Source organism: Mytilus galloprovincialis, chromosome 1 (assembly GCF_965363235.1).
Source record: "Mytilus galloprovincialis chromosome 1, xbMytGall1.hap1.1, whole genome shotgun sequence".
NCBI classification, from domain to species: Eukaryota; Metazoa; Mollusca; class Bivalvia; order Mytilida; family Mytilidae; genus Mytilus; species Mytilus galloprovincialis.
Window position 1 is genome coordinate 55,537,395 of NC_134838.1, and position 9,670 is coordinate 55,547,064.

Below are 9,670 nucleotides of genomic sequence, written 5' to 3' on the forward strand. Positions count from 1 at the left end.
TTTTTCAACATAGCCCCCCTCGTTGTTTTAAAAGATATCATGACCTTATTAGAACCATAGATCTCATTATGATGTATTACCATATGAGGCTGAATAGGGTTTTATCATCCCCTATGAGAGTTATATCCCCTTGAAGCAATTTCTTTTATTTCCATTTTTGTCAAAAAGTATTAGGGAGCTACAATTTGATTTTTATGGGAGGGGGGGGAGGGGCTAGGATGAAAAATTGTGTCCTGCCTTTTTTTTTATATTTGTAATCTCTGTCCTGCCTTTTTATTTTTCAGTCTATTCGGTCCTGCCTTTTTTTTCTCAGCTTATCCTGACTTTTTTACAACAATTGTCATCCTGCCTTTTTTTTTTTGCCAAGTTACTCATCCTGCCTTTTTTTTCAAATTTCATCCTACCCCCCCCCCCCCCCCCCCATAAAAATCAAATGGTAGCTCCCTTTGAGATAGATTCGATTTGAAAATTGCAACATGTAAAGGAACAGATGGCAATGTTAATGAACATCGTGATGAACATATACATCATTTTGTTACTTTATAAAGGAGTAGGTCCAGTAAGACCCCTTTTTGGCCCCAAAATATAGCAGTTTTACAAAATTGTTAAAATGTAAACTTTTAGTCATTTATTGGATAGTAGAAAGGTTCTGTTACATAAATATGGGCTCTTTTTGACAATACAATGCACAGATATTGAGAACTAGCACCATTAATTCATGCTAAATTACTGAAATCTTCACAATTCCAGCATTTTAGTTAAATTTTAGACGGTTTCCGTGTAAAACGAAAGTGGCCGCATTCGTGTTCATCCAAAATATTGAAATGGAAGTTGTATTTGATGATAATACATAACATATATAAAGATTGAGGATGAACACGGATGTGGCCACTTTCGTTTTTGACAAGAACCATCTGAAAAGTGACATTTTTTCGCATATTTGGTAGATTTCTCATATTTAAGCCTGAATCGGATCGTTTTTAATGACTAAATAAGTTAAAATCTTTCACATAAATTAATTGCATCATATGAAACAGACACTTCAGTGTTTAAAAAGTGGTCAAAATCTTTCGTCAGATGAAACTGAAATTTGAGGCCAAAATCGGTCCTTACCGGACCTACTCCTTTAAATGACATAGATAAAATAACATATATACTCAACCCAATTTCACACATTCAGGTAAATAAAAGAGGGACGAAAGATACCAAAGGGACAGTCAAACTCATAAATCTAAAACAAACTGACAACGCCATGACTAAAAATGAAAAAGACAAACAGAAAAACAATAGTACACATGACACAACATAGAAAACTAAAGAATAAACAACACGAACCCCACCAAAAACTAGGGGTGATCTCAGGTGCTCCGGAAGGGTAAGCAGATCCTGCTCCACATGTGGCACCCGTCGTGTTGCTTATGTGATTACAAATCCGGTAAATAGTCTAATTCGGTAGGTCACATTCATGAAAGGGAAGGGGATTGTAGTTACGACGTAAGGAACATATCCGATATCATTTGTGAAACGGTTATTCGGTCAACCAACTCGTGATGGCGTCCGTAAAATTTACGAAGGGATGATTTCAACTTCACCATTTGGAACTCTTTGTTTAAGAGCTTCCTTGTGAGCAGTAACCCTCTATCAAGAAAATCATGATAGGAAATGCAAGCACGGGAATATCATATCAATTGAGAGATATATACCCCGTATGCAGGTGCTGCTGGAATGTTGCTACTTAGAAATGGAAAGTTCACAATTGGAAAGCTGAAATCATCTCTTTTGTCGTATAGTTTTGTTTTTATCCGACCCTCATTGTCAATTTCTAGATGTAAGTCAAGATATGAAGCCGACTTAACTGTATCTGTAGTATCCTTTATCTCCAATTCGATGGGATAGATGCGTTCCACATAGTCACCAAATTTTGAATTGTTTAGTGAAAGAACGTCATCTATATAGCGGAAAGTAGAGTTAAAGGATATTGCTAACTTCTTATCTTTCTTCCTAAGAAGTTCCTGCATGAAGTCAGCCTTGGGTGCAAATTGAAGGTCACATGAACTTAAGATTAAATAAGCTAGGATCCTTTTTAAAACAGTCTATTGAACTGAGGACAGGGGACTCTTAAAATATTTACTTGTGTATATTAATGATCTTGTTATTTTTCATTTTGTTATGTTGTGTCACACACTATAAATATGTAGTTTTATGGCAATAAAGATTTGAATTGAATTGAATTGAATTGTTATTAACCCTTATAAGGAGTTCCCTTATGGAAATATAAGCCCTCTGGCACATAGTTGCGGTAGCAGTATGGCTATGCTGCGGCTTTGTTGCTGCAAACTGTTGCGGCTTCGATGCAGCGATAGCATATTTCGTATGGCACCATAATTGCGGCTATATTCTGGCACCGTTGCGGCAATATTCTGGCATCATGTTGCGGCACTGATGCGGCTATAGCGTATTTCGTATGCAAATTAGTTTTCTGGCATTATTGTGGCGCTGTTGCGGCACTAATACGGCTATATTCTTGCATCATTTTAGTGACAAAACATGCGAATAGGCCGTGCTTTGTATAAAATGTATTGTGCCGGCAAAACAAGTTGTCAATGCATATATATGACATGCATTCATGCATTATAAATTTGTATGCACAGGCATATAATAATGAAATTTTTTAATGTGCCCTAAGTTTAGCAAATAATATTGTGTTATTTACCAAACTACAAGTATGCAATTAAACTGCTGCAAAAAAAAAAAACCAACCAACAAACTTCACCGATACATGTATAGTGAACTCAGATGAGGCCATGTTATTGAAATACACAATGCAAGATTGATCTTTTCTATACATGCAATTACTTGATATGAGTTTACTGATCTTTACTTACAAGTCTTCAAATCTTCCAAAAAAAAAACAGCTAGAACACCAAATTCTTCAATACAATTATAATCACAAGCAACATGGTGGATTTCTAACACACTAGTACAGGGAATAGCTAAAAACGCTGGAAGTGACATCATCAAATTTTCTGGCTATATTGTGGTGCTCATTAATTTTGAAAGGAATTAGTGTCGCAATGATGCCAGAACAATGCCGCTAGCAGCATCATCCGGCACTACTCCGGCAACAATCCTCTGGCAACCTGATTAGGTTGCAGCTTTAAAGCCGCAACGCTGCGGCAATGCTGAAGCAACATTTTAAATTTCATAAGGGTTATTTCCCTTGAAAAAATATACACAATTTTTGAAAAATTGTATTTTGAGAACCGGAAATCGTAGAGACTTGGGACCTACACCATTAATCTTAAGTTCATGTGACCTTCAATTTGCATCCCGATTTCCCGGTTTTAATATCAGAAAATCCCGAAATCCCGGACATATTTTGTTAAAAATCCCGATCCCGATAAATTTGTTCCAAAATTTAAAAGTTTAAAGTTTCAATGCTTACGATTTAAACGTCTCGGATATGATTGATGTTCAAAGTCTTTCATCAGTAACCAATCCGAATATGTATTATCAATATTACTGTGGCGTCAAGCTGCATATAAGCATTTTTGTTCACATAAATCTTCAGTAACCAGTCAAAAAATTGGCCAAATTCCAGTTCAAGTCAATACAAGAATTTGGCTTGATAAGAAACTGGATGCACACGTTTAGGGGAAAAAAAGGTGGGTAAGGTTTTGTATATATACAACTTTTATAAAAAATCAAACGATATTTTCAAGTTGATTGAATGAATACTTATTAGTACTATAACAGATAGAGATAATTTTCTAGATGCACCTATCAAATTTGATCTTTCAGTTTGAAGGAATGTTTTCTCGTGATCCCATTGATGCTGTGTATAAATGGAAAAGTTTATTACTTTTCCCTTGTCATCTTTGTATTAAGGCACTTTTATCTGTCCAAGGTACAGTTGTTTGTCAATCCCGTTATATTTCAACATAATAATCCCAATTTCCCGTGGCTAAAAACTTGGTTTTCCCGTATCCCAATGTTTTTCTATCCCGAATTCCCGATCGTTAAACAAGGCAATCCCGATTTCCCGTTGCTAAAATCGGACGATCCCGGCGTCCCGAAAATGGTCTAGCCCCCCCTCAAAGATGATCAGTAATTCAAGACCTTCAATTTGAGGTCAATGTCAGACCATGATGAAATTTAACCTTGACCTACAAAGTGTACTATGACCTTGATCTTGTCACATTTGAAAGGTCAAGTAGTCTTGAGATGAATGGTGGTAGTCCCATGTCTCTACCACTTCCGGTTCTCAAGTTTATTATTGCATCATATATTTGATGATTCATTGTGACCTTGATGAACCTCCAAATTGTCCCAAATCGGATTTTCTACAATGTTGTCCTTCAACTGCAGATCATTTATCACTAAACAGATTTGAGATATCTGCTGTCGTTTTAGAGATAATTCAGTTTGAAATTTTGCATGTATTTCTGAATCAACAACAGATTACCATCCAAAATGTTTTAGAAATTGAAGAGGGTAACATAGTTATATGTTTGACCAAATCCCGAAAACCTTGCTTCAAAAAAAAAAACCCAAAAAATCAATTTGAAATTTTCATGTTTTGCATTGACTTTGTAAGTTGCATAAGTTCTATTTATATAATTGATATTGCGTAATTTTTGGCACTTTGCAAAATAGGGTCATATGATACATCAAATTGAAGGTCTTAATGAGCTTTACTAAAAAATGATAATTTCAAACCCCATTTTCATCTCAGTGGGTAAGGTGTGGTCATTAAGTGCAAAACTTAAAACTTCTCAGATGGTCAGGTTGTCGCATATCAAATGAAAGTCCATAAAGCGTACATTTCAAATATTAAATTGACGTCCCCAAAAAATGGAGTGGATGGGGTCATTGAGTGCAAAACATATATTTTTTTTAAAGATAAGGTTGTTGTATATCAAATGAAATGTCTTAACGTGTACATTTGAAATATCAAATTCCTGTCCTGCAAACATTAGTTGGATGGGGTTATTAAGTACAAAAATCATAATTTTAAAATATGGCGTTGTCGCATACTAAATAAACGGTAATCAAGTCTACATAACAAATATCATACTTTGAATCTCAAAAAATTTAAATGCATGGGGTCATTATGTGTAAAAAATGAAAGATTTAAAAGATATGCTTGTCGTATATCAAGCGAAAGGTCGTAAAGAGTACATTACAAGAACATCACTTTTACAGGAAAGACCTTTCTAGTTAATCTTGTTTTTGTTTTGTTTTGTTTTGTTTTGTTTTTGTTTTTGTTGAGAGAAAAAGAATTTAAAATTAAAAATTTTATTAACTGCTCGTATTTACGTGTAATATCTTATTGGTTATGTCCAAATCCCGTGATTCGCTACCGTGGAGTTGACCAGTACCTCGAAAAAACCATCACTCAGTCATTTTGAAATTCAAATTAATGTTACACATTGCTAAGGCTGAGGATAACCTGCATGACGCCTTCAAACCGACAAAGTCTGAGGTATTTTAAACTCGCAAATTCTAACCCTGCTTTTTGCCTTAAAAATAATTCTGGCCGTATCTGGGTTGATTAATCTTGAAATTCTTATCTTAAATATATCGATAATATAAAAATGATTTCCCTCATCGATAATGACCCCCTCGATAATGAACAGATATAAAAACAAAATACTTTTAATCAATATTCCAGCTTGGAAATGGACTTCAAATAAATAAAACGTCTTAAACTTATTCCTTTGTTCTGAAAACTAAATTTTCACAAATATATAAAATGAGGTCCAAAATGACTCTATGACAATATCAATGGCGACATGACAAGGTCATAAAACATCTGGCAGAGATCCTTGATGTTGAGAGAAGGAAGAATAGACCACAAACAACAGAGGCAAAGTAGATCAGATTCGTTAGAGGGAGATACTGGTCAAGCAACAAAGCCACAACAGCACTTCAATTTGGACAAGGTCAGTGAATGGAACACGAGGGCTGACATAGACAAGAAGCCTGTTTTCCCTTAATGTGTACAGAAAACCCTACGTCCCCACATTGTAGGTTGGTCACATAAATCCTATAAAAATGAACAGTTCCGTAGGAAGAGATATGTAAAGAGACATACCAACGCTTTGTGCAAACAAAATCCTACATACCAACTTAAGAATTAAATAGAAACCTGTATAATAAAATCGAGAATGGATATGGGGAATGTTTCAAAGAGACACCCACCCGACCAAAGAGCAGAAAATTGCCACAGACCACAAATGCACTTCAACACAACGAGAAAATTCAGCACCCAGAGGCGACTTCAGCTAACATCTAAACACAAATGTGTACTAGTTCAGTTATAATGTACATCACACTAAACTCTAAAACATGTAAATGAACTAAAATTATAAATGAACTAAAATCATAAATGAACTTGAATTATAAAATAAAATGCTCCGCAGGTCACAGCTTGATATGACCGCAGAGGTCCAAACCCAGAACAGTTAGGGCAAGTATGGACACAACATTCAAGCTTGATATACAGCTCTGAATTTTGATTGTGATTAAATATTTGACACAGCATAGGTTTCTGAAACAGAAGGAATGTGGTCTAAGAACTAAAAATTTAAATTGGACATTTACCTATTATGGTCCATGCCCAATGTCCAAAATCTAAATACATGTTTTCAACATATCAAAGAACCCCAACAACTTTACTTTTGAACCCCTTTGACCTCAACGTGGACCAATTTGATAAAGGGACCCTAAAATCAAAAAAATCTAAATACATGGTTAGATTCAACATATCAAAGAACCCCATTTATTTAATTTTTGTTGAAATCAAACAAAGTTTAATTTTGGACCTTAATGTAGACCAATTTGAAAAAAGGGACCAAAAATTAAAAATCTTAATACATGGTTAGCTTCGGCATATCAAAGAACCCCAATAATTAATTTTTTGATGAAATCAAACTAAGTTAAATTTTGTACCCTTTAGACCTCAATGTGGACCAATTTAAAAATGGGGTCCCAAAATCCAAAAAAACTTTATACACAGTTAGATTCAGCATATTAATGAACCCCAAGAATTCAAGAATAAAACACCGTTGAAATTGGTCAAGAAATAAGCAATGTATACAAAGTATTAGAAAAGTATTGTTTTTGGCCCCTAATTCCTGAACAGTTAGGGCCATAACCCTTAAAAACTCCCAACCTTCCTTTTTTGGTATGGAACCTTGTGGTACAATTTCTGAAAGATCCATACACTTAGGGGACGACTATTTGATATTCTAGGGTCTAAGGGGGGGGGGGGGGGGCAGGAGGATTTTGAAAATAGATAACTCAGCCTTGATAATCACAAAAATAAATGGTTTGTTCTGTGGTAGTTTGAAAATAAATTACCTGACTTGCAATGTATAGAAAATAAATAACTCAGCAGGTCTAATCGAAAGTATGAGATGGCACCAGATTCTTCATAAATTCATCTTTTTTTCCCAAAAAAATGGGGAAACACTTCCCAAATTTTTTAATAACAAAATTATAAATATTATTTAAATATACTTGAAATGTCTGAAAATTGGTTTCATTTAACTTGAGGTATATTGTCTCAGGAAACCTTACCTCACCGTTATTTTAACAGGGCCGTAACTACATTTAGGAAATTTTAAAACCAAACGCTTGTCTCCATATTAAATTGTGTTCACGGCCTTGCTAGAAGAAAGTTCTGTTTTCCCTCACTCTTATAGCCCTGATTTTTCGGGATCAATGTTTTATTTATGTATTTTTGTCATTTTGTTTATTTTCTTTGGTTACATCTTCTGACATCAGACTCGGATTTCTCTTGAACTGAATTTTAATGTGCGTATTGTTATGCGTTTACTTTACTACATTGGTTAGAGGTATAGGGGGAGGGTTGAGATCTCACAAACATGTTTAACCCCGCCGCATTTTTGCGCCTGTCCCAAGTCAGGAGCCTCTGGCCTTTGTTAGTCTTGTATTATTTTAATTCTAGTTTCTTGTGTACAATTTGGAAATTAGTATGGCGTTCATTATCACTGGACTAGTATATATTTGTTTAGGGGCCAGCTGAAGGACGCCTCCGGGTGCGGGAATTTCTCGCTACATTGAAGACCTGTTGGTGACCCTCTGCTGTTGTTTTTTATTTGGTCGGGTTGTTGTCTCTTTGACACATTCCCCATTTCCATTCTCAATTTTATTTTTTACAGAGTTTGTCTTTAGTGCCGTGTGGAGGCAGTAGAGTGCCTCCCCGTGCTTCAGGTTTATGCTCTTATAATATACTAGATTATGGAGTGTGTGTCCGAGCGAGAACTGCTCTAATGCATTACTTTAGGAATATTTATCAAAAAGTAGTATTTCAATATTCAGCCCCATTCTACTATTTAATACTGATAGCGTTTGACATTTTTAGCCGAACAAATTTATCCATTTTATATAACTTCAATTATTGTATGCTGGTTCATATTCTGGACGCCAATCTTTGCTCCTTTATTATATAATTCACTAACAAAACAATTATGAAGCTTAGAAATGGAAAATTACTAAATACTACACTTGTTCAAAGGGTATCCACACGTCTCAATCTTCAAAATCGGTTATCTAAAAATACTACCATCGCTAACATTTTTAACAATAAAAATCGTGGTTACCCTTCTATCGATAAGTGTCATGCCAAAAAATGACTTACATGTCCCCGTCTTTCCACCAACAATACGGTAAGGTCCACGTTTAATGGTCGCACATTTTCCTTAAATTTTGAAACTGATATAACTTGAAAAACAAACAGTATTATTTATTTACTCACATGAAACAAACCGGGGTGTGGTATTCAGTACGTAGGAGAAACTGGACGATATTTATCTAAACGCACTCAAGAACATCTGTATCGTTTTAAAAGACCCAATAAATTCAAAAGTATCATTTACCAACACCTTAAGAAGCACAACCATCCTTTTAAATATTTAGCAGTTCAACCTTTAGAAGTAGTAAATAAGCAGCCTGGTGAATCGCATTCAAAGTTTGTACGATCACGGAAAATAATTGAATTAAATTGGATTAAAAAATTACAGACAGTTTACCCTCTCGGTCTAAATGATAATATCATGGGAATTGGTAATATATCTAGAACCAATTCCGTTAACATTTTGGATATAGTTTCTAAAACTGTTCGTAAAAAACGTTCTCACGGTCGTAGAACAAATCGCAATCAAAGAAAATTTCGGGCCAATCATACCAATATTTCGGACCTAATTTCTATTTCAAAAAACAACGGCAGACATTATCTGTTAACAAAACTCTGTTCGTTACAGGTTAATAAGTTAAATAAAATTTTGGAGGATTGCAACACAATTTCATATAGCAGTCCTAAGTATGAAATTGTTCAAATTATTATGGCATATTGTTATTCTAAATTATTTCCCAAAATTGATCGCCCTGAAGATCATAAAAAACATTTTATTAAAATTAAGTATGTCAATAAAGGCTTTGATTTTGTAAATATTGCCGGTATATTTAACGACCATTCTGTTAAAGAACAAATTCCTGGATATTTTGACAATACTGAGCTACCTCTTATTTGTTATATTTACAAGAAATCTACCCGGAAATTTGTGTTTAATTATAGTCAATTGTGTAAAGATGTTAATATCAGTGAAAATACACCTACTTCATGTAATTGCAGTAATTCCGA